The sequence below is a fragment of the Triticum urartu genome, unplaced genomic scaffold (genome assembly GCF_003073215.2).
Source record: "Triticum urartu cultivar G1812 unplaced genomic scaffold, Tu2.1 TuUngrouped_contig_9927, whole genome shotgun sequence".
Lineage (NCBI taxonomy): Eukaryota > Viridiplantae > Streptophyta > Magnoliopsida > Poales > Poaceae > Triticum > Triticum urartu.
Window position 1 is genome coordinate 1 of NW_024121019.1, and position 5,728 is coordinate 5,728.

At 42.5% G+C, this 5,728-nt stretch overlaps 1 long non-coding RNA gene across 1 annotated transcript; it reads left to right on the forward strand.

The window, feature by feature from the left end:
- The first annotated feature begins 10 nt into the window (after positions 1–10).
- LOC125532436 lies at positions 11–1,603 on the forward strand. Its single transcript, XR_007294124.1, has 2 exons — positions 11–1,254; positions 1,356–1,603. It is a non-coding gene; the product is annotated as an uncharacterized LOC125532436 (long non-coding RNA).
- The last annotated feature ends 4,125 nt before the right edge of the window (positions 1,604–5,728 follow it).

Genomic DNA, 5,728 nt, shown 5'->3' on the forward strand with positions numbered 1-5,728 from the left:
ATCGCGGCTGGGCAGGCACACGTCACCGGCGTCACGGGCATCACGGCTTGGATCGACCGAAGCAGCTGGGCGGCAGGTGCTCCGTGGTACGTGGTAGGTGCCCACGCAGCTTGGGAACGATGGCAGAAGACGAGATCGACCCAGAACAGATCGATATTGGTGGAGAAAAAAAAAATTGGTTCGTAAGGACGAGTTGCAGCGTCCGGAGACCTAAACCTAGGCTCTAATACCATGTTAGGAAAGCAACTTATCTTTATTGAAGGCCCAAGGGGCATATATATATTACACATGACTTGAGGTGCAAGGAAACTAAACATAGACTAATAAGGACTCCTAGACCAATACTAATACTCCTTAACAGAACTTATGCTGTATGTTATGCGCGTAAATAACTCATGAGCGCCTGTCATGGGCCTATAGCCCTACAACTACAGGGGACACACCAGGCCAAGGCAGGGCATCTCAATTGAACATCTTTATCTCCTGGGGATTTGTTAGGATTAGATTCCAGGTAAAGAATATTATTTCCAGAAGTTGGAGATAGCCTGCTAAGGGGATGAGACAGCCACCACAGGGAGGGCACATATCTATTATCAGTTAATCAGAGAATAATCCATTCTGTTTCCATACTCCTCCTTTCTGTGATGCAACATTTTCCTGCCATTTTTGTTGCTGTATCGCTGACAACATTGTTAGTTTTATTACTAAGTACTCCCTCTGTATCTTTTTATAAGATGTTTTTAGAGTCTATGACAGTGTTAAAAAAACTTCTTACATTAAGTTACAGAGGGACTAGTTTTTATGCGAACGGTGTTACTTGCTACTCAAGTTATTCATATTGTTAATAGAAGTTGCCTGTTAGAGAGTAGTATGTCACTAGCTTTGCCTGCTTTTAACCTTCTTTGAAATGCGAGCAATTTTAACATGCTCCCTCTTACCCCCTCTTTTCACATGGGAGGTAAGAAGGTAAGAGTTAATCAGACCACTACTTACTCAAATCAATGGTTCAGATCTATTATGCACTCTTACCTCTCATGTGAAAAGGGGAGGTAAGAGGGACCATGCTAAAATTTGTCTTGAAATGATGATATTCTGCAAGTCAGTAACAATGTTGCATTGCAGGGTCCTTGAAGGGAGCACAGACCAAGGGTCTACCTGGAATACTATTGATGCTCGGAGTTCTGTAATCTTTGGCAGCCGTTTCTGTAGGAAATCATTTACTGTTGACAAGAGATACAAAGCAAATGTACTTCGGTACGTTTTATGGTTTATTATCGGATGATATAGTCATGTTGCATTCTGCGTATATTATTCTTGCGACTAAAAATAAGCTAAGCTTCGCTTGCCTTTGCCAGGTTTCGGTTTCTACGTGGGAGAGAATCTAGTGCCAATCCAAGGTTTCAAATAGGATCCATCGACTTCTACGGGGAAACACACATGGCCTGATCGCAGGTGTTAATTTGTGTGTACAAAACCCAACAAAACCTTGTCGAATCATGCACGTATCATGACCAGTACTATATATGCAACCAATAATTGTACTGATTATATTGGATGATTGTAAATTCCGGTTCTACTCTGGAAGAGGTTCTTTTCCTTTCAACCTGTGAGCACCTGTGCATCGCCATTACTCCCGCTAGCTCCACTATGGGTTGGCACCTCGACTACCTCGTCATTTTCCCTCTTTGTCAAAAATGCGCTATGAGCATCTGTTGGCCTTAAATATCCTCGAGCCTCCAAAATGAAACGTCCCATTCAAGATGCTGGCCCCATCTGCACAAACACCCCCTGTTTCGGGAAAAAGTCCAAAACAAACCTTGAACTTATATACAAAAGCTAAATCGAATCCTGAACTTTCAATTCTTGAAATTAGCACACCAAACTCTGATCCCAGTCTATTTTGAACCTTGAAACCGTTACACTGGGATTCGCTGACTTGGCAAGTCAAATCGAGCCGGCCCATTAGACCAGTGGCTCGTGCCCCTGCTCTGCGATGGTTTTATTGTTTTTTTCTATTGCTTTTTTCCTTTGGGTTTTCTTTATTTCTCAACGGTTTTCTTCAGCTTTTTTTCTGTCGTATTACTTTATGCACTTTCGACTTTTTTCAAATACATTATGTACATTTAAAAAAAACATGCTTTCAACTTTTTCTGAATACACAGTAATGTTTTGCCAAATACATGTTTAGCATTTCCTAAATGAAAATGAACATTTTACAAAACTAGACAAACATTTTTTACATTGTTTAAAAAGTTGCTCCCATTTTTAATATAAAATGAAAAATTGTACTGTTTTCAAAAAGTTATTCATTTTTTAGAAGTATTCAACATTTTTTTCACACCTTTGTTCAGGTTTCAAAAGTTGCTCCCATTTTTTAAAATTTCAGAAAGTGTTCGGATTTTCAAAAAAATTTAGTTTTCAAAATTCATTCGCATTTATTCAAAAAGTGTTCACTTTTTCGAAATTCATTCTGTTTTCAGAATGTTGTTCATATTTTAAAAAGCACTCAACGTCTCACACATTTGTTCACATGTGTTTACGTTTTTTCTAATCTTGACTTTGCGGCGTGTTGCTAAATTGATCGGGCCTCTTATTCAATCAATAAGAACCGAACCATTTGTTCCACTGGCTTGGGCGGGAAGTTGGCAGCACCAAGTCGCAAGTTCGACTCCTTTGGGTTGCCTATTTTGTGTGTATTTTTTACGTCGCGCCTTATGAAAAAGGAAAAAAAATAACTCGCTTCGCGGGCCGTCCGGTCGCGTCCGCAATCAACAGTAGTAGTAGCTGTCTATTTCAATTCATGTATTATGAAAAAAAAAACGAAAAAAATCTCAGTCTTTTTTTTTTTGCGCCTGTTGGGCCAGCCCAGTGGCTTCCACAGTCAACAATCCCAGGATTCAACCTGCCACATCGACAATCCCTGTTTGGGAATGCTCTCAAGGTTTAAAATAGACCGGGATCAAAGAGTTTAGTGTGCTGATTTCAGGAATTGAAAGTTCAGTTTTAATTTAGCTTTTGTCTATAAATTAAATGTTTATTTTGGACTTTTTCCCCGTTCCCTAATGCTAACACAAGCGTTTCACATGGATAACACTTCCTTGACTATATCAATAGCAGCAAGGGGTTTCGGTAAAAATGCCGAATGTCGAACCTACCACGAGGCATGACGTTCGTTCGTTCAATCACGGTGAGGAGGGAGGGATTCATACCGAGGCACAATTTTAGCTTCAGTCGGCGAGGGGATGGGTGCTCGTGTCTCTCTGAACAATGCATGTACAAGGGGGTAGGGATGGAGGTGGACGCATTCGCATCTGTCCGCGCCCAAAAGCACACTAACCCTTGTTACTTTAATAGATGTGTTAGACTTAATTAGTCTTCCAAATGATAAGTGCCACACGTGTGGTATGAAGCTTTCCGGTCCTGACGTTTTTTACAACTAAAGTTGCCATCCAAAAGGAAAAACAAATAAAAAACAAAAAATGTCATCCGAAAATAAAGTTGCCATCCTCGCGTCACTAAACTTGTCATAAAACACGTTGAAGTTGACATGTGTTTGTGCCACACGTATGTCACTTATCAGAGTCCATTAGTATCATGATGCGGACATTCGATGAATCTTGTACACCGTCCGTCTACATGCTTATAAGGGAAATGTTGGGCAATGTTTCTGTGGGTTTGAACATGCGTAGAATTAAGAATCATGAAATTGGGGACCAACTTCTCGGTCGGTCATCCATCATAGAATTGCTTCAAGCCAAGCACGCTTAACTTTGGAGTTCTTTTCAAATGGGCTCCTAAAAAAGGAATTCCTTGTTGATATGCGTAGTCTATCATTCCTATCAAAAGATGCTCTCACATGCATGAAATTAGCATGATATCGTCCAATTTCCAGCCGACTCGCATGATACAACCGTTCGCGATGTAGTCCACTCCTAATTTCTCCTTTGCTATTTCTTCCATAATTTTTTGCATATAAACCCCTTCTCAACTACTTTTGCACATTAGATCCTCAAATTTAAACACAACATATAGTCCAAATGACGTACAAGTCCAAATAAAACATAATCAAAGCACAACAATCAAGTGTCATGAATTACCCACATGTGCTCAACAAGTTCACCTTGGAGAGGGTGATGAGCTTCTCGCTTTTCGATCCTGTGATATGCTACGAGGAATCTCTGGATCCTGTTTGCTTGATCTTCCGACTCCACATGTACCCTATTGTAGGCGACTATCCTCTCTCATCCTCGATGATCGGTCACATCCTAGATTTTTTCCAAATCTGGTATGTTAAAAATTTCATAGGGGATTAAAAAATTTCTAGGAAAAACCCATGAATGTCTAGACTTGCTTGTGATTAACTTCGATTTGCTTGATTGTTTGCTTAGGAAGGGTTAAAATCCCGATACAACTAGTTCAAACCTAGCTAGCCATTGGCAGAAACCAAACCATCTTGAAATATTATTTGGGCGTAAGGATACCCATAACAAGACCCAAATAATATTCAAAGCCAAATGAATTTTCCCAAAAGAATTGAGTTGGATCTGTTTTGAAATCAATTCAAAAAGTCAAGGGAAATTATTTAAAAATGGCTTTGCATTTATTTGGCAGGAAAAGGATTTTCTTAAGTCCAAATAATGAGTTTGACCTTCTGCCAATTTTTTAAATTGGATTTGAAACACAATTGGTTTTGAAACCAAATTCAAATTCAAAAGGAAAATATAAGTGCAAGAATATATGTCCAAAATGTCCATACAAAAGGTTGGCATAGTCATAAATATTCCATTTGGAATTTAGAGCAAGTTTTTAGTTTGAAGAAAATTCAAATTCAAAACCTATTTGAATTTCCAGATAAAACAGAAAAAGAAAAAGGGAAAAATAGAAACAGAAAATAAAATAAAAAGAAAAGGGCCCAGCCAGCCAGCTAGCCAGGCCATAGCCAAACTAGCTAGCCAGCCCAGCACCACACCTGCGCCCCTCTCTCTCCTTCCTCTCATCGACCGTCTGGGCCTGTGTGTCAGCACCGTCCCCCACCTCCCACAACCGCTCCCGCGCCCACATCGCCCACAACCGCACACCCGCGCCCATGATACCCCCACTCGCGCACTCAGGCCAGGCCAGGACCTTCCTCCATGTCCTATAAATCCACCCCATCGCCTTCTCCCAAAGCTCCATTGCCGTAGCATCCCTTGTCCCCAAGATGCTCTGCCGTGACCCCCTCTCCGCCGTACTGACCTAGGATCTCGTCGGCGCAATTCCGCTAAGCCGCAATCCCTTGTGCCCCACCGCTGCCACCATTCGACTCGCCGCTTCATGACTTACTCTCTAGACATCCTCCGTGAGCCCCAAGACCTCTCGACGCCCAACTCCGACGAGGACCGAGCCCAACCACCGCTGTGGGCTTCACTCCGGCGAGGTGAGCACACGTTTGCCCCCCGCACCATGTACATCATCTTCGGTACGTTCTCGCGCATCTCCATGGCCCTTTGCTTCATCCACATGCGCTCAATTTTGAGCTTTGCCAACACTTCCCGAAGCCTTCGCCGTCGTGCATAACTCCGGCAACCCCTCGACGTCGCTTCCCTCATCCCCAGTGACCACCAAGGCCACTAGAGGACCCGTGACGCTGAGCCGCACCCGTCCATGCCCTCTGCCGTCTCTAGCACCCACGGGAACGACCGGAGCGACCATGTCCGAGGCCAGCGGTGCCATGCTCGCATTTTTCGGC